General features: G+C 42.4%; 1 protein-coding gene across 1 annotated transcript in view; it reads left to right on the top strand.

Moving 5' to 3' along the window:
* The first annotated feature begins 17,354 nt into the window (after positions 1-17,354).
* Positions 17,355-20,526, top strand: part of LOC307060666 (cyclic AMP-dependent transcription factor ATF-7) — a 97,248-nt gene continuing 94,076 nt past the window's right edge. Inside the window, exon 1 of the mRNA XM_079715308.1 lies at positions 17,355-17,443. The gene's annotated coding sequence lies outside the window, so the exon portion shown is untranslated. The remainder of the gene's footprint in view (positions 17,444-20,526) is intronic.

The following is a 20,526-nucleotide window of genomic DNA, read 5'->3' as shown; positions in this document are numbered from 1 at the left end:
CTCAATAAATATTTTTTAGTGGATGAATGAATGAAGAAATAGCCTACATTATGGCTTATCTTCTAGTTTGTTTTTCTACAAGGTGGGGCAACTTAAAAGCAAAAACAAAAATAAAAATACACACACACAAAATTGAAAACAAAAACACCATAAAGGACCACCCTTGATATTAGATGTAACTGATAAAAACTTACATTTACCAAGTACTTACTATGTGCCAGACAGGAGCAGACCCAGTTGGGTAAGGCCTGAAGTTTATACAATTTGGGGATTCTCTTTAAGAAAAAGAAAAAAAATTACAAATATAAAATTAAGTACAGGGCCTTGGAGGTAGCCTGCGCAAGTGAGATTCCCTAAAACTTAAATGTCTTTAGTTTCAAGGCAAATCCACCTCTAGTGCCAGACACTGTTTTAAGGGTATTGCTTAATCTGCTTAAACAACCCTATGAAGTAGAATCTCCATTTTAGAGATGAAGATATTGAGGCCTAAACAGGCTGAGCAGTTTTTGCAAGGTCCCGCTATTGGTAAATAGGATAGAGCAGATTGGAACCCAGGATGTCTGGCTTCAGAGCTCATGCTCTTTTGCACTGCTGCCTTCCTGAATCAGTGTGAAATATTTATCATCCATTATAGGTCCAGATCTGGCATCTCCCATCTAAGATAACTCTTAAATCTTAAAACTGACTCAGTATAACAAAAGCTGCAGGGCGTGGCTTATCTATAAGTGTCTGAGGCATATTCTCCATCTAGAAGCCTGTACTTCAGAGCTTAGTCAAAGATGAAAGAGTAATACTGAGTCTCTGGTAGCTCTCTTGGATCCAACTATTCTATTTTGTCTCTGAAATTTGTATATCTAATTACCTTAAACATGGTTCTTTGGGGTATAGCTATGTAAATCATTAAAAATATCATGGGGGCTTCCCTGGTGGCACAGTGGTTGAGAGTCTACCTGCCGATGCAGGGGACACAGGTTCGTGCCCTGGTCCGGGAAGATCCCACATGCCGCGGAGCGGCTGGGCCCGTGAGCCATGGCCACTGAGCCTGCGCGTCCGGAGCCTGTGCTCCACAATGGGAGAGGCCACAACAGTGAGAGGTCCGTGTACCGCAAAAAAAAAAAAAAAAAGTAATTATAAGCCTGCCTATCTTCTTACTTTCCTTCCTTTCTTCTTCCTTCCTTCCTGAATAATTCAGTCTAAAAGGCATTATGTGGGGAATGTAGGAGTCCAGTTAGATGAGCAGCAGCAGTGGCCCGTACCATTGTGGTATGTTAGAGCCTGAGGAGGGTAAAGAGGGTTCTGATTCCCTGTGTGGAATCCATTTTGGGAGCCTGGCATGGGGTGTTGGAGCTCAAGCAAGCATCCGTGGTAGGAGGAATGATGGGAAGCAACAGCAGCAGAAGACTGGCTATACACAAATGGGATTGGTCAAATAAATAAATATATTGAAGATAAAGGGAGCCAGGTTTCTTCTGCCAGATAAGGGTCTCAAATGTGGAAAACAAGAAAATCAGAATGAACCCTGTAACATTAGGTTAGAATTAGAGGTATCAGGGTAAAATGTATATATCTATATCTATAATATATAGATATAGATATATATACACACAAACACACTTTCCCCCTACTTCGGTTCACTGAGAGGACCTGGGAATAGTGACACCCCATAGCATTGATCTATGGTTTCTAAATAGCAATTCTCCAATGAAAAGAACCATTGCTTCATGGGAAAAGGGCTGATTCAGGGGCTGGGGAGGGGAAAGTACAAGATGAACCTGAAATATATGGTTGTGCCAGGACAAAGTGTGGAATGCTCAAATAATGATGGGGACATGTCAATTATAAAATAAGTCACGGATGTAGTGCACAGCATAGGGAATACAGTCAATAATACTGTAATAACTCTGTATGGTGACAGAGGTAAGCAGACTTATCATGGTGATCATTTTGTAATATATAAAAATATCAAATCACTGTTGCACACCTCTAATATAATATTGTAAGTCAATTATACTTCCAAAAACTGATGGAGACATCATTTTAAAAGGATATAAAAGACAGCTTTAAACCAACTATACTCCAATTAAAAAAACAAAAAAAGAGCTTGAAGGGGCTCCCATTGGCCAAATCTGTGACAATTTGAACATCAAACTAAATAATAACAATAAAAGATTATAATCCACTGAATAAAACAGGAATCTATGAGTCATTCTGATTGTAATAATTAATAAATAAGTGGGAGGCTTCCCTGGTGGCTCAGTGGTTAAGAATCTGCCTGCCAATGCAGGGGACACGGGTTTGAGCCCTGGTCCAGGAAGATCCCACATGCTGCGGAGCAACTAAGCCCGTGCGTCACAACTACTGAGCCTGCGCTCTAGAGCCCACGAGCCACAACTACTGAGCCCGTGAGCCACAACTACTGAAGCCCGTGTGCCTAGAGCCTGTGCTCGGCAACAAGAGAAGCCACCACAATGAGAAGCCCACGCACCACAACGAAGAGTAGCCCCCGCTCACCACAACTAGAGAAACCCCGCACGCAGCAACGAAGACCCAATGCAGCCAAAAATAAATAAATAAAATTTTAAATTTTAAATAAATCAGTGGGAAGAAGAAAAAGGTTTTCTCAGTAAAAGACAACTAATTAATGTAGAAGGAATGATGGGATTAGAAAATGCCATTTAGAAGCCATCGGTAATAATTAAGCCACAAAACATCAATGAATACTAAACCAAATGGGTGAAAATTTGATGAGGAGTAGGATATTTCCATATTCTCAAAGTACTTTCCCACAAAATACTCATTAATTACAAAAGGAAAAAGAATAATCTTACAGTGGAGAAACCTGGAAGACATCACCATAATCAAGGGATGAACGTTACTAGCGTTACCATTAATGGGACAAATCAAAATAATATACAGGCTGATAGAGTGCAATTAGAACAGCATCACTTCCATAGTAATTCCTGACAAAATGCATAATCTGAGTCGAATCATGAGGAAATATCAGGCATACCTGATTGAGGAACATTCTACAAAAAACTGGCCTGTAATCTTCAAAAATGTCAAGGTCATGAAAATCAAAAAAAGACCAAGACAAAGACACGTTCCATACTGAGGGAGAATAAAGCAATATGACAACTAAATGCAACATGTGACCCTCAGCTGGATCCTTTTGCACTGAGGGATATGTTTTGGACAACTGGCAAAACTTGAACAGGGTATGTGGGTTATATGGTAGTAGTGTATCAAATATCAATTTCCTGATTCTGATGGCTCTCTCGTGGTTCTGTAGGAGAATGCTCTACTCGGTAGGAATCATACCCTAAAGTATTCAGAGCTAATGGTAAATGGTTTTCCTTTTGTAAATTGTTCAGGGGGAAAAAAGTTATTTGTACTCTTCTTCTTCTTTTTTTATTTTTTAATTTTTGGCCGCACTGCACAGCTTGCGGGATCTTCGTTCCCCAACCAGGGATTGAACCAGCACCCTCTGCAGTAGAAGCGCAGAGTCTTAACCACTGGACTGCCAGGGAAGTCCCTATCTGTACTTTTCTTGTATTTCTCCTTTAATTTTGACATGAATTACAAATTTTTTTTTTTTTTTGCCGTACGAGGGCCTCTCGCTGTTGTGGCCTCTCCCGTTGCAGAGCACAGGCTCCGGATGCGCAGGCTCAGCGGCCATGGCTCACAGGCCCAGCCGCTCCACGGCATGTGGGATCCTCCAGGACCGGGGCATGAACCCGCATCCCCTGCATCGGCAGGCGGACTCTCAACCGCTGCGCCACCAGGGAAGACCTGAATTACAAATTTTTAAGTGTGAATCATTTGAAACATAGAAATGCACCGAGAATTATAGAGATGTCTGCTCTCACCACTTATATTCAACATTGTATTCAAGATTCTAGTCAGTGCATAAAGAAAGAAAAGCATATATTTTAGAAAGGAAGAAGTAAACTGTCCTTCTGCATAGGTAACATGTTACTTATATAGAAAATCCTATGGAATCTACCAAAAAGTCACTAGACTTAAGAGTTTAGCAAGGTTATAGGATACAAGATCAACATGCAAAAATCAATTGTACTTATACATTAGTAAAAATAATCAGATATTGCCACCTAGCAGACTATAAGTGGGTCTCCAAAAGTCGTTCAACTGTTCTATCAAACCAGCTGCTTCCAGATGGTAGGGAACATGGTAAGACCAGTGAATTCCATGAGCATGAGCCCACTGCTGCACTTCTTTTGCTGTGAAATGAGTTCCTTGATCAGAAGCAATAATGTGTGGAATCCCATGACAGTGGATTAGGCATTCTGTAAATCCATGAATGATAGTTTGGGCAGAAGCATCGTGGGCAGGGAAGGAAAGTTCATAACCAGAGTTAAGTGTCTATTCCAGTAAGAACAAAATGCTGCCCCTTCCATGATGAAAGTGGTCCAGTGTAATCAACCAGCCACCAGGTATCTGGCTGATCACCCTCAGGAATGGTGCCACAGTGAGCTCTCTGCAGTGGCTGTAGTCAGGTTGGCTTTGGTGAATGGAAGTCCGTGTTGCTGAACCCATGCATAACCTCCATCCCTGCCACCATGGCCACTTTGTTCACAAGCCCATTGAGTGATTACAGGAGGAGCTGAGGAAAGAGGCTGTCTGGTATCCACAGAATTATTAAAATCTTCCTCTGCTGAGGTCATCCTTTGGTAAGCCTTCACAAGGTACACAAATATTTTCACTTTTTCTGCCCATCCAGAGAAGTCTGTATACATACTTATTTTTTTTTCTTTTTTAATTTTTTAAGCCACACAGCTTTCAGGATCTTTAGTTCCCGACCAAGGATCGAACTTGGGCCCACGGCAGTGAAAGCGCTGAGTCCTAACCACTGGACCACCAAGGAATTCCCTGTATACATACTTCTTCCCCAAATTTCCTTGTCCCCAATTTTCCACTCATGTTCCTTCTGAGTCCCTGACCATCCAGCGAAACCATTAACCATTAACCACAGCCCATAAATTAGTATATAATCACATGCCTGGCCATTTCTCCTTCCAAGCAAAGTGAACAACCAGATGCACTGCTTGGAGTTCTGCCCACTGGGAGGATTTCCCTTCACCAGTGTCCTTCAGGAATGTCCCAGAAAGGGGCTGTAGTACTGCAACTGTCTACTGCAGCGTGGTACCTGCACATCACGCAGAACTATCTGTAAATGAGGCCCAAGTCTCTTCCTTTGTCAAGTGATCACAGGGTACTCTGCATGAAGCCATAGGTTCAGGCTGGGAGAGAAACGGCAGTGTAGCAGGAGTGGGGATCATGGGCATTTGGGCCACATCTTCACATAACTCACTGTGCCTTCGGGGCCTGCTCAAGCCCGATCTCGTTCATATATACTACTTCTGTTTGATGATAGAGTACTGCTGTGCACAAACAACTTTATGACTTAGTGGGCCAGATAACACCCAGTTCATGATGATGGGCAGCTGAGGTTGCATGGTAACTTCGTTGCTCACTGTTAAGGATTCAGTCTCTAGTAAGGCCCAGTTGCAGACCAAGAGCTGTTTCTCAAAAGGAGAGTAGTAATCTGCAGGGCTTTCCTCCAAAATTCTAAGGTCCTATGCCACAATTCACCAACAGAAGCCTGCCAAAAGCTCCAAAGAACATATCTGCCACTGACACTTTAAGCACCATTGGATCTGCTGGATCATGTGGCCAAGTAGGAGAGCAGCTTGCACAAGACCTGTTGCAGAGCCTTCTCTCGTCCCCCCTCCAAACTAGCAGCTTTCTGAGTCATTTAGTAAATGGGCCAATGGAACACACCCAAAGGAGGAATATGTTGTCTCCAAAATTCAAAGAGGCCCACTAGGCACTGTGCCTATTTGTTTGTTGTAGGAGGGGCCAGATGCAACAATTTATCCTTCACCTTGGCAGGGATATCTTGATATGCCCCACACCACTGGACCCCTAGAAATTTCACTGAAGTAGAAGACCCCTGAATTGTCAGATTTATTTCCTATCCTCTGGCATGCAAATGTCTTACCAATTGGTCTAGTGTAGTTGCTACCTCCTGCTCACTAGGCCAAATAAGCCTCATGTCACTGATGTAGTGAACCAGTGTGGTATCTTATGGAAACGAATGACAATCAAGATCCCTGCAAACTGGGACTTCCCTGGTGGCACAGTGGTTAAGAATCTGCCTGCCAGTGCAGGGGACACAGGTTCGAGCCCTGGTCCAGGAAGATCCCACATTCCGCAAAGCAACAAAACCCGGGCGCCAACTACTGAGCCTGCGCTCTAGAGCCCGTGAGCCACAACTACTGAAGCCCGCATGCCTAGAGCCCGTGCTCCGCAACAAGAGAAGCCACTGCAATGAAAAGCCCGCACACCGCAACAAATAGTAGCCCCTGCTCCCGCAACTAGAGAAAGCCTGCGCGCAAAAACGAAGACCCAACGCAGCCTAAAATAAATAATTTAAAAAAAAAGATCCCTGCAAACTAAATTATTACATAGGGCTGGAGAGTTGATATACCCCTGAGGTAGCATAGTGAAGGTGTATCGCTGGCCTTGCCAGCTTAAAGCAAAGAGCTTCTGGCAGGCCCTGTTGACAGGGATAGAGAAAAAGGTATTTGCCAGATCAGTAGCTGCATAGTAGGTACCAGGGCACATATTAATTTGCTCAGGCAATGAAACTACATCTCCTACTGCAGCTACAATTGGAGTGACCACCTTCTTATCCTTTGCCCAGCCTATTTTTCTACTGTGTTGTTTATGCTTTTTTTAAAACAAATTTATTTATTTATTCATTTATTGGGTCTTCGCTGCTGCACGCAGGTTTTCTCTAGTTGCTGAGAGCGGGGGCTACTCTTTGTTGTGGTGCGCAGGCTTTTCATTGTGGTGGCTTCTCTTGTTGCGGAGCACAGGCTCTGGGCGGGCAGGCTTCAGTAGTTGTGGCTCGGGGGCTCTAGAGCACAGGCTCAGTAGTTGTGGCGCACGGGCTTAGTTGCTCCCTGGCATGTGGGATCTTCACGGACCAGGGCTTGAACCCGTGTCCCCTGTGTTGGCAGGTGGATTTTTAACCACTGCGCCACCAGGGAAGCCTCTGTGTATGCTTTTTAAAAAATTAATTTCTAGGAGTTCTTTACATGTTCTATATGCTAATCCTTTGTGTGGAGTGCAAATATCTTCTAGTCGGTGATTTATCTCTTCACTTTGTTTATGGTATATTTTGATATAGAGAATTTAAGTTTTTTTAGTCTTCTCTTTTCTGGGTATGCTTTTTTAGTTTTGTTTAGGATTCCTTCCCTATCATGTTGTCATAAAAATATACTTCCACATTTTTTTCTAAAGTAAATTCTGGCTCTGTTACCTACTAGCTATGTAATCTTGGACAAGTTTCTTAATCTTTCTGGGCCTCAGAGTTCTCATCCGTAAAATGGGGATGGTAATAATGTCTACTTCATAGAGTTGTTCTTAGGATTATTCATCTATATGAGGCAGGGACCCAAAGAAACATCTTAAATTAGGATGATATGAGATGGGTTTATTTACAGAGATATGGATAGGTAAAGGGGAACCTTAAGGGGTATTACAATATCCTGAGGGTAGTAAGAGCAAAGAAGCTGTTATAACACTGAGGCCAAAAGGGAGGAGTACGGTAGGTAGTGGTTATTGGAAACATAGTGATCTTAGATCTAGGGATAGGGTAAATCTGAGGCAATTTCGCAGGGAAGAGCCTGGGGAATAAATACTCTGACTTCGCTGTCCTTCCTTCTCCAAACTCGTACTGGGGTTCTGCATGGGCTGAAGCCAGAGTGCACAGGAGTCCACTGATGTCCATACTAGAGACTGGGAAGAAGGGGGAGAGTGGATCTGGAGGAGCAAATGAAAGATAATGACATACTTTCAACCAGAATTTATTGATTGCCAACGTGAGCCAGGTACTGTTCTAGGCACTAAAGATACAACAATCAACTCAGTAACGAAGCCTCTAACTTCATGAGCTTACATCCTAATGGGAGCAAACAATAAATATTATTAAACATAATATAATGTGTCAGGTAAGTGCTAAGAAAAAATGAAGCAAGATGAGGAGGATAGAGTGATGGGGTATGAGGTGTAGAGTGGTCAGGGAGCATTTCTGAGGAGATGTCATTTGAGCAATGATTTGAAGGAAGTAAGGGAATGTGCATACCTGGTAAAAAATGCAGGCTCATGCTTGGCAGTCTAAGAAAAAGTGAGGAGGTGGTGTTGTTGGAAAACAATGAGTGAGAAGACAGAAGAAGGTGGTGGGATCCTGGATATATTTTGAAAGTAGAGGATTTTCTGCCTCTACAGGATTATCTGATATAGGATGTTTGAGACAGTCATCAAGGATGACTCTAAAGGATTTGGCTGAAAAACAATTGGAAGAAATGACATCAGCAAAAATGGTGGATTAAGAACCTCCAAAAATCTACTCTTCCATAAAAGCAATGAGAACACTGGCACAATTGGCAGGATCAGCTTTTTTAAAACGTTGGAAATTAACCAAAGGTTTGCAACAACAAAGGGAGTGTTTATGCAAGAAAAATGGCTGAATCTCAGTAAGAACAGTGAATTATGTGGCATTTTAATTTGTCCTATTCCCATCTTCCCCTCTCTCCAGCTCCATGGTAACCTTGAAAACCAAAATCCTGCAATCACGGTGAAAACCAGCAGCCCTTTAGGGCCATGGATGGGGCAGAATGCAGTTGGAGCTCCTTTAAAGCCTCATCTTCAGAGAATTGTCATTATTTGACCTATCTGGTGGTTCCCTAGAAGATCCACTCCAGGCTATCTTTATTTGATCTGACTCAGAGCTTGCCTCATGCAAACAGCCTTTTCCCTGGAAGCATTTGTTTAAAATAATGAGAGGCAATTTTTCAACATTGCAGCTGCTGTGGTTGTAGATAGCAGTTGGGGTAAAAAAAAATAGGCTGACCAAAAAATATAAAAGGAAAATCTGGGGATTACAATGTCCACTGGGGCTTTGGAATGTTCTGACATGTTCCTGGGAATCTAGAAGGCCATGCACATTCCTAAGGCTGGGTGCATGGTCAGGGAAGAACTTAGAAGCACTTAAACTCTCACCATTGACTAAACTTGAGGCTCTGCATAAGCAGGAAGTGAAGCCTAAGGCAGAGTTGTGAACTGCCTGGCTGAGTGTTGAAGACATACCCCAATATGAATTTGGAGTCCCTTGGTAAAGACATATTGGTTCCAGGCATTTAAGAAAATCTGTCAGCTAATTACCTGACTGCTAGGCTAACTCTGCAGAGATCTCAGAGGATACATGACAAAGAATACAGAATTTGTAGAATTATTTCAGAAAAGCCACCAAATAAACACCAACAACAACATGAAACAGCATCAAATGAGACCTCGGGTGAGGGGGAGAATCTGATTTTTATCGTTGACACATTATACTATTTTAAATGTCCAGTTTTCAACATAAAATTATGAGATATTCAAAGAAACAAGAAAATACAGATCATACAAATAAAAAAAAGTAGTCAGTAGAAACTATCTTTGAGAAAGATCAGATAATGGACTTATTAGACAAAGGCTTTCAATAAGCCGTTTTAAATATATTCAAAAAACAGATAAAGAACATGTGATACACACATACACACACACACACACACACACACAGCAGAACACTACTCAACCTTAAAAAAAGATGAAATCTGACAAATGCAACAACATGAATGAACCTTGAGGGTATTATGCTAAGTAAAATAAGACAGATGGTGAAAGACAAATACCATATGATTTCACTCACATGTGGAATATAAAGAACAAAACAAAACAAAAATAAACGAACAAACCAAACAAAAACAAACATATAGATACAGAGAACAGAGTAGTGGTTAACAGAGGTGGGGGTGGGGGGGAGGGAGGGCAAAATGGGTAAAGGGGGTCAACTCTATGGTGACAGTTGGAAACTAAACTTTTGGTGGTGAGCACGCTGTAGTGTATAAAGAAGTCAAAATATAATGTTGTACACATGAAACTTATATAATGTTATAAACCAACGTTACCTCAATTAAAAATAGATAAATAAAATATATTCAGGGCTTCCCTGGTGGCGCAGTGGTTGAGAGTCCGCCTGCTGATGTAGGGGACACGGGTTTGTGCCCCGGTCCGGGAAGATCGCACATGCCGCGGAGCGGCTGGGCCTGTGAGCCATGGCCGCTGAGCCTGCGCGTCCGGAGCCTGTGCTCCACAACGGGAGAGGCCACAGCAGTGAGAGGCCCGCGTACCAAAATATATATATATGTATATATATATACATATATATATGTATATATTCAAAGAACAAAAAGAAACTATGTGTATAGAACTAAATGAAAGAGAATGTCTGACCAAATAGAGAATATCAATGAAAACATAGAAATTATTTTTTAAAGAGCCAAATAGAAATTCTGGTATTTAAAAATGCAATAACGAAAATGAAAAATTCACTGGAAGGGCTCAACAGCAGATTTGAGCAAACAGAAGAGAGAAACAGTGAATTTGAAGTCAGGTCAATTGAAATGATTCAATCTGAGGAATAAGAAAAGAGAATGAAGAAAAATGACCCGTGATATGCTAACAAGTGTATCACAGGAGGAGAGAAGAGGAAAGTTACAGAAAAAATATTTGAAGAAATGATGACCAAAAACTTCCCAAATTTGATGAAAAATCTTAATCTACAAATCCAAGAATTCAACAGACTCCAAGAAGGAGAAGTTCAAAGAGATCCATACTTACACATGTCATAACCACATTGTCAAAAGACAAAAATTAAGAGTGAATCCTTTAAAAAAATATTTATTTATTTGGCTGCATCAGGTCTTAGTTGCGGCATGTGGGATCTTTTCATTGTGGTGTGTGGGCTCAGTAGTTGTGGCATGCGGGCTCTCTAGTTGTGGTGCTGAGGCTCTAGAACACGTGGGCTTAGTTGCCCCACAGCATGTGGGATCTTAGTTCCCCAAACAGGGGTTGAACATGCATCCCCTGTATTGGAAGGCCGATTCTTAACCACTGGACCACCAGAGAAGTCCCTAAGAGTGAATATTAAGGGACTTCCCTGGTGGTCCAGTGGGTAAGACTCCATGCTCCCAATGCAGTCAGCCCAGGTTCAATCCCTAGTCAGGGAACTAGATTCCGCATGCATGCCACAACTAAGAGTTTGCATGCTGAAACTAAGAAGTCCGCATGCCACAACTAAGAAGTCTGCATGCCACAATGAAGAAGCTCGCATGCCACAACTATGAGCCTGCATGCCGCAAGTAAAAGATCCTGCATGCCGCCACTAAAGATCCCGTGTGCCTCAACTAAGACCTGGCGTGGCCAAAGTAAGTAAGTAAATAAATAAATATTAAAAAATAAAAAGGAGTGAATCTTGAAAGCATCAGGAGAGGAGTGACTTACCACATACAAGGGACCCTCAATACAATTTCTCATCAGAAACCATGGAAGCCAGAGGTAGTAGGGGGACGTTCAAAATACTAGAAGAAAAAGACTGTCAAACAAAAATTTTATAGCCAGCAAAGCTATCCTTCAAAAAATTGAATGAGAAATTGACATACCCAAATAAACAAAAATGAGAATTCATCACTAGCATGCCTGTCCTACAAGAAATATTAAAGGGAGTCCTTTAGACTGAAGTGAAACGTCACTAGACAGTAACTCTAATCCACATGAAGAAATAAAGAGTACCAATAAAGGTAACTACATAGGTAACTATAATGTAAAAGGTGGTATAAATGTAATTTTTGTTTGTAACTCTTTCTCTCCTATAGTATTTGAAAGATAATTGTGTAAAACAATTATCATAAGTCTATTCTGATGGTCATACTGACTCCAGTGGTGAAAAGCTGGAAGAAGGACCTTAGTTCTTGCCTTCTTTTAAGAAAGAATTCAGCAAAGAGACCAAGATTGTAGAAAAGATAAAAGTGTTTATTAGAAGCATAGTACATGTGGAAAAACACATGGGTGGACTTGGAGTGAATTATGCATCATAGGGGCGGCTTAGATTGCTTATATGGGGGCAGTTTTCTGGGTTGGGTTGTCTCTGGCCAATCATCTCCATATTTGGTCCTGGTGTGCGTGCCCATCTCTCAGCCAAGATGGATTCCATCTGGTATCTTCCCCCTCCTTTTGTCCTTCCCCTAGGCTGAGGGCCTTCTCTGAGCATGTGTTGGGCCAGGAAATCTACAAGAATGCACCCAATCAGGGCCCAGTGCTCCCACTGGTATCCCAACTTGAAGCATCAGCAGGAGACCAGCTACAGCTGCTCAGCCTAGGGAAACCAGTTGCAGCTGTTCAGCCTGGGCCCTATCTATCTCCTACCTCCATACAATGTGGATAGATGTAATTTGTATGACAATAACAGCACAAATAGAGAATATCAATGAAAATATAGAAATTATTACAACAGCACAAAGGAGAAAGGAAATAAAGCTATGTAAGAGCAAAGCTTTTGTATGCTATTGAAATTAAGTTGGTATTCATGCAAACTAGATCATTATAAACAAATAACCCAATTATAAAATGCGTAAAGGATTTGAATAAACATTTCTCCAAAGAAGACATATAAATGGCCACTGAAGCAATGTTCAACATTACTAGGCATCAGGGAAATGTAAATCAAAACTACAATGAGATACCATTTCACATCCACTAGGATGGCTAGAATCAGAAAGATGGGCAATAAAAGTGTTGGTGTGAGGATGTGGAGAAATTGGGACCTTCATATATTGCTGGTAAGAGTAAAATAATGCAACTGCTTCAGAAAACAGTTTGGCAGTTTCTCAAAAAGTTAAATGTAGATTTACCATATGACTCAGCAAGTCCATTCCTCAGTATATATCATGAGAATTGAAAACAATGTCTATGTAAAAACTTGTAGGTTGGAATGTAAATTGATTCAGCCACTATGGAAAACAGTATGGAGGTTCCTTAGAAAACTAAAAATAGAACTACCATATGACCCAGAAATCCCACTGCTGGGCATATACCCAGAGAAAACCATAATTGAAAAAAACACATGCACCCCAATGTTCATAGCAGCACTATTTACATTAGCCAGGACACGGAAGCAACCTAAATGTCCACCAACAGAGGAATGGATAAAGATGTGGTACATATATACAATGGAATATTACTCAGCCATAAAAAGGAATGAAATTGGGTCATTTGTAGAGATGTGGATGGACCTAGAGAGTGTCATACAGAGTGAAGTAAGTAAGAAAGAGAAAAGCAAATATCGTATAATAATGCATATATGTGGAACCTAGAAAAATGGTATAGATATATAGCAAAGCAGAAATAGAGACACAGGGCTTCCCTGGTGGTGCAGTGGTTAAGAATCCGCCTGCCAATGCAGGGGACACGGGTTTGATCCCTGGTCCGGGAGGATCCCACATGCCGCAGAGCAACTGAGCCCGTGCACCACAACTGCTGAGCCTGTGCTCTAGAACCCACGAGCCAACAAATACTGAGCCCGCGTGCCACAACTACTGAAGCCCGTGCACCTAGAGCCCGTGCTCCTCAACAAGAGAAGCCACTGCAGTGAGAAGCCCATGCACGGCAACGAAGAGTGGCCCCCACTTGCCGCAACTGGAGAAAGCCCACGTACAGCAACGAAGACCCAATGCAGCCAAAAATAAATAAAATAAAATAAATTTATATTAAAAAAAAGAAATAGAGACACAGACATAGAGAACAAATGTATGGATACCAAGGGGGAAAGGGGTGGGATGGGAGGAATTGAGAGACTCGGATTGATACATATACATTATTGATACTATGTATAAAATAGACAACCCATGGGAACATACTGTATAGCACAGGGAACTCTACCTAATGTGCTGTGGTAACCTAAATGGGAGGGGATATCTGTATGCGTATGGCTCATTCTTTTTGTTGTGCAGTAGAGGCTAACACAACATTGTAAAGCAACCATACTCCAATAAAAATTAATTTAAAAAATAAAACAAAAAACAAACTTGTAAATGGATGTTCAGAGTCACATTACTCATAACAGCTCAAAAGTGGGAATAACCCAAATGTCCATCAACTGATGAATGGATAAACAAAAATTGGTATATTCATTCAATAGAATATTATTCAGCCATGAAAGGAATAAATTACTGATTGATACATGTTACAACAAGAATGAACCTTGAACATTATGGTAAGTGAAAGAAGCCACAAAAGGCCACATATATTATTCCATTTATATAAAATATCTATAATAGGCAAATCCACAAAAACATAAAATAGGGCTTCCCTGGCGGTGCAGTCGTTGAGAGTCTGCCTGCCGATGCAGGGGACATCGGTTCGTGCCCCGGTCCGGGAAGGTCCCACATGCCACGGAGCGGCTGGGCCCGTGAGCCATGGCCGCTGAGCCTGCGTGTCCGGAGCCTGTGCTCCGCAACAGGAGAGGCCACAACAGTGAGAGGCCCGTGCAAAAAAAACAACAAAAACAGAAAATAGACTTGTGGTTGCCAGGGTTTGGTGGGGGTAGATTGGGAGTGACTGCTAGTGAATATGGGGTTTCTTTGGGGGGTGATGAAAACGTTCTGGAATTCGATATTGGTGATAGTTGCATAACTTTGTGAATATACTAAAAATCACTGAATTGTACACTTTATTTCTATTTTATTTATTATTGAAGTATAGTTGATTTACATGTACACTTTAAAAAGATGAATTTGGGGAGTTCCCTAGTGGTCTAGTGGTTAGGACTCAGCGCTTTCACTGCCATGGCCCGGTTCAATCCCTGGTCAGGGAACTGAGATCCCACAAGCCGTGCGGTGCAGACATTAAAAAAAAAAAAAAAAAAAAAGATGAATTTCATGGCATGTGAATTATATCACGATAAAAAAAATACAGCTGGAACTAAGAAGGTAACTTTTACTAAGATAGGGAAGATTAGGGAAGGGGCACATGTGGGCGAGAAAGGAAGAATTTGTTTTGGACATGGTAAGTTTGAAATACCAGTCAGACATCCAGATGGATCTGTTAAGTAGGCCGCTGGAGATATGTCTGCAGTTCAGGGGAGAGATATGGATTGGAGATATACATTTGGGGAAAAATGAATTAATGCATGTAATACACTTACATGTAATGGTGCCTGGAACATAGTGAGACCTATGAACATTGTCTATTATAGTAATTATTTTGCATGTATAGAGTAATAGTCAATTGGTCTAACACAATGTGTGGAATCACTTCTCTGATTTATAATGCCACCTCTGTTATATACAAATCTCCCACATATATTGAGGTCTGTTTCTATCATTGTATTTTTTTAAGTAGGAACTGTTTTAGGGGAGAGTAGATTGAAAGCCAAGACTTCTCTCAACTTTTCTCAATTCGCTTCACAAGAACATAAGTGATTGTATGTTTCTGTTTCACCTTTGTTACCTGGGGAGAAATAACCTGGATTCTTTCTACCTTTCAGAGGCTATGAGGATAGATGAGATCCTAGGCAGGAAGTTCAGAAAGCAGAGTAATATAAAGCTGCAAAAGGAAGTTACCTGAGAGAAAAGCAATTCCATAGGTAATATTTTGAGTCAACTCTCCTTATAATTACAATAACATTTTTTTTTTTTTTTTTGCGGTACACGGGCCTCTCACTGTTGTGGCCTCTCCCGTTGCGGAGCACAGGCTCCGGACGCGCAGGCTCAGCGGCCATGGCCCACAGGCCCAGCCGCTCTGCGGCATGTGGGATCCTCCCGGACCGGGGCACGAATCCGTGTCCCCTGCATTGGCAGGCGGACTCTCAACCACTGCGCCACCAGGGAAGCCCTACAATAACATTTTAAAAGTTTTTTTTTAGTTGTGATAAAAAACCACATAACATAAAATTTACCACCTTTGTAACCATATGAGAAAATTTTAAATACAGTCTTTGTATTTGATGTTTCACCCAAAATCTTCCCAAGGCTGTCTCCTTCTCACAGTTCAAACGTTATTCCTTCAAAGGGGCCTCTCAACACCAGGAGTAAAGTTGCTTCCCTACTCTTGGTCACTTTCTGTCTCATTACCCTGCAGCACTCTTCACTAACTGAAATATAATATTTGTGTTTATTAACTGTCTCCCCCTTCCCACTAAAACATAAATTCTACCAGAGCAGGGATCTGGTCTGTCTACTCTTCTCCCCATGCCTAGAACAGTTCTTTGCACGTAGTATGTCCAAAGTATTTGTTAAAATACTTGCTGAGTAATAAATATAGTGCCTTTTAATTCCAAAGAAGTTTCACACATATTATTTCATTTGATCATTACAACTCTGAGTAAAATGGGATTGCTGGCCCCACTGTAAAGATACTCAAAGAAAATGATAGATTTGGGAGCTCGCTTTTCCCAATACATGCACTTCAGTTCTAGGGCTAAGGGTATTTCAAACTACTTTGCCATTAAGGAAGTGATAACTCTGGAGGACAATAGAAACAACCTACACATTTTTTAAAGAGTCGCCAGTTCGCGCGGTTGAACTTTTACCACACCCCACCCCCATATACAGACACACAGCAGACATTACGGCCAGTGATGCTACTGTAAGTGCAAAGAAGAAAATGCAACTATTCGACTGTTTGGAACACTGAATCATCTTATGTAGCTGTCTCGGTTTTTTCCCCCACCTTTTTAATTAAAAAAAAAGTTTTTTGGCGGGGCCGCTCGGCTTGCGGGATCTTGGTTCTGGGACCAGGGATGCAACCCGTGCCCCCTGCAGTAGAAGCGCGGAGTCCTAACCACTGGAATTCCCAGGGAATTCCCCCGGCCCCCCCGCTCTTCTCTCACTGTTGTGGCCTCTCCCGTTGCGGAGCACAGGCTCCGGACGCGCAGGCTCAGCGGCCATGGCTCACGGGCCCAGCCGCTCCGCGGCATGTGGGATCTTCCCGGACCAGGGCACGAACCCGCGTCCCCTGCATCGGCAGGCGGACTCGCAAACACTGCACCACCAGGGAAGCCACCACCCCCCCGCCCCGCTCTTTTTAAAAAAAGTTTTACTGAGGTACAACCTTGTCTCGCTTTTAACGTGCGCTACTTTGAGATAATCTAATTCTCTAGTATGAGAACCGTTTGGATCTCTATTACTACAGGCACCTGTAAGGAGTCCCTTTCCTTCTTTTTCTTTTTTTTTCCCCTTAAACTCGGCAGCCGAACACGTGCGACCAGCGATTAGGAACTCTTACAGCCTCCCTCCTTAGCCCTGCCCACCGAAAGTCCAGCCCCTTCTTTTTCCGGAGCCCCGCCCCTCGGCCCCTTTCCGACTCAGGCCCTGCGGATCTCGCCCTTCCTCCAATTCCTCTCCATATCTCGCGAGAAGTGAGCGCGCCTGGCCGGACGAGAGAAAAGTATCTGCTCCGCTTAGGGGGGAAAGAAGGAGCTGGAGACAGATTGTGGGACCGAGCGCGGGCGGGCGGGAGGCGACGGAGCTACCAGCGGGTGAGTCCAGATAACATTAACTAGTCCATGATCTGACGGGAGTCTCCCCGTCAACTCTGGCCAGTCCCAGTGTCCCAGGCCGGGGTCTCCCCTCCCAGTGTGTGTTGGACGGGGGCGCTGAGGCGGTGGCTGGGCCCTGTCTGAGGAAGAGGGTGGGGCATGGACCAACGCCGACCAATAAGAGAGAAGGAAGTTACGATTGGCGGCGACGAGCACTAATGGGAGGTCACCTTTACCTTGCGGAGTGCCGCCCCTCTTCTCTCCTTCCTCCCGCCTCCTTCCTTTGGGGGGAAGGCGGGGCCAGAGGCCTGAAGTGTGGGGAGAACTTGGGGTAAGTAGCCCCGGGGGGCACAGGGCGTGGCAAGGAGAGGGGAGTTGAATCCTGAGGGAATGGAAGTCTAGTGGAGCCTGGAATGGGGTGGAATGGAGAAAGGGTAGGGGTACTAAACTGGTTGAAGACCCAGAGCTTCTTCAAAGAGTGGGGTTAGAGGCTTGGCATTGGAAGAGTCAGGGGTAATAGGCAGGAGGTGGGGATGAGTAGGTGAAAACATGGCATTTGGTTTTGCTGGGAAGATAGGGAGGAGTAAGTGGAAGCGAGAGCATGGCATTTCGATTGAATTATAAAAAAGAGTCCCAGGGACATGATATCAGAGAGAAAGTATGGATATGGAGAAAATTAAGTGAATGAGTTTAGGAAGACTTCATAGGGGTGGGCTTAGTGGCCAAGAGGTATCACTTTGGGAGGGGTATGGGGGAATCCAGAAGGGTCAGGGGAGGTGTTTGGTTAGGAGATGGCTGATATATACAGGTGTTTAGCCTAGGTGTCAGAAGAAGCCTGGGAAATGGATTTAGGGCTTTTGGTGGATATGGCACCCAGTCTGGTGACCAGCCTGCAAGAAAGTTGGGATAGGGGTAGAGAAGGAGAAAAATAGAACACTTTCATCACTTCTGCTCAGATTTCCTTTCTCCCTCTCTTCCTGTTCTGCGCTTCATCTCTTCCTCAACTCAGGAATGGGGGCTTGGGACTTAAGCGGCCAAGTTGGAGCTCCATCGGGAGTTATACGTTGCTCTGAATTGCTTGTTATGTTCTGTGACTGGGGTGTTTACTACCCAGGGCACCTCCTCCCCATATTCCCGCGTTGCTGCTTTCCTAACTTTAAAAGTTTGTTTTCTACTTATCAGAGGGTGTTTTAGTATCTTTGAGGGTTGTGTCGTAGTAAGTGTAGGTTTGTAGGGGTGTGCAGAGTTTTCTCCACAAGCTCACTTGATTCCTGCGTTTAAAAACTTTTCAGTAGTATAAGTAATTCTTGCAGAGACAGATCTTTATAGGTATTCTAAGCACAGAAAAATGTACTAAACTGGTTTGTTTTGTTAAATGTGTTTCTTACCCACTCGTATTCTTGAAGAGTTACTAAATGAATGGTTGCAGTTAGTTTTAGTTAGCTTATGTTTTTTTAAATGGTGTAAATAAAATGGGCACGTATTTCAGCAAAGTGGAAAATTTTCAGTTTCTTCCTTTGTGTTCCGATTCAGAAGCTAAAGATATGTCATAATATTGATATCTTGCGGGCAAGGGTTGGGGAAATCAAACACAATTTGTACTTAAACATGGAGGATACTTTAAGGTAAGTGGAGACTTGCGAAATGTAACACGTCTGTGAGAAAGGAAGCTAAAGAAAAGTTTGGCAGCTATACTAAGTAGTCTTACCAGTTCTTAATTCTGTACAAAAAAGGGACAAGTCTTTGCCCTTTGTTTGATAGTTGTGTATTATTTAATAATGAGCTAATACAGCCAATTAATTAATGACTTCTTTGCTATTGCGTAGATTTGTCTTTTACATTCCTTTTCTTCTCCTCTTACTTTTGGAAGCAAAATAACATCTGAAATATACCGGTAAAGGTGTTACATGAGGAGAAACCAGAGTATGTTACTTTGTATTAACCTTTGGTTTTCAGCAGCCATTTGTCCTCCGGGCCAGGAGGTTACCCCTACAGCACATTGAGACCAATTAATTACTGACCTTTTAGCATTAATTACTTAATTGGGTTCCAGTATTTCACATTGAGAGCATTGCTATTGGATATTCAGACATTTTCACAGTTTGCCTGGCAGCAGCACAAAAAAATATCCAAAGAGAGAGCAAAGTTCCTTGTTTTATTCTTCCATCCTAGAATTTGCGATGGCTTTGACTTGGGCACTATCTCAGTGTTAACACCTAGCAGAAATCTAGAGAATGATAAACACTGCTCATTTTAAACTTGTGGATCAAAGGTTACATCCTGTGATAGTTTCAGTGTTGTAACTTTTAAGCATTTTTGTTTACCATGGCTTTTAAATGTTAATAGAGACCGTTATTGTATATCTCCTTTATCTTTCCTCTTCCCACTTCCAACCCAAAATGAAATTTGTTTTTTCAACCTACTCTCAAGCTGCTGCTCTAAGTCCCTGGCTCTGCCTGAACACAGCTGCTCTGAAGTTCTCACAAGTTATTGTTTTGTACATGTCAAGAGTGAGTTTTTCTAGGCTGCAGTAGGAAGGAGTCAGTGTTACAGCAGCCTCCTCTCCACGTCTGATGAGGAGGAGCCTTTTTGGAAGGAAGTTTTAGGTGGAGCAAATAGCATTGCCATGTAAATGTCTAATAAAAACAGCTCTCTTCTTGAAACTAGATGTCAGGCTGGCATACAGTTGCTTCTTATCCCTTGATAAAGGTACTAAAGTTAAGGTGCATATGTTGTTTCTTTGAGAAAAACAAACGCAGCATTCATTAAAAAAGGAAAAGCATTATTTCTTTTTTAGAGTTCGTGAAAAAAGTCTTCCATCTCTAGAAACATGTCAAATAAAACAATTTTTAAGCTTCTCATTTTGAATGTTGCCTTCCCCTAATAGGCTTATTTTAGGATCAAGTATTGATATATTCATGAAATGTGAAAATGCATCATTTTGGAATGTCTGGTGGGTGGTCTTTTCACTTCTGAATGCTGTAAGGAAGAGGTCCCTACTTCATAGATACCCTGTTCCTTTATTGCAGCTCTGCTTTTTAGAACATTCTTTACATTGTGAAACTCTTTACTCCTGCCATCTG

The sequence above is a fragment of the Hyperoodon ampullatus genome (assembly GCF_949752795.1).
Source record: "Hyperoodon ampullatus genome assembly, chromosome: 11".
NCBI lineage: Eukaryota > Metazoa > Chordata > Mammalia > Artiodactyla > Ziphiidae > Hyperoodon > Hyperoodon ampullatus.
This window is presented reverse-complemented; position numbering and strand designations above follow the sequence as displayed.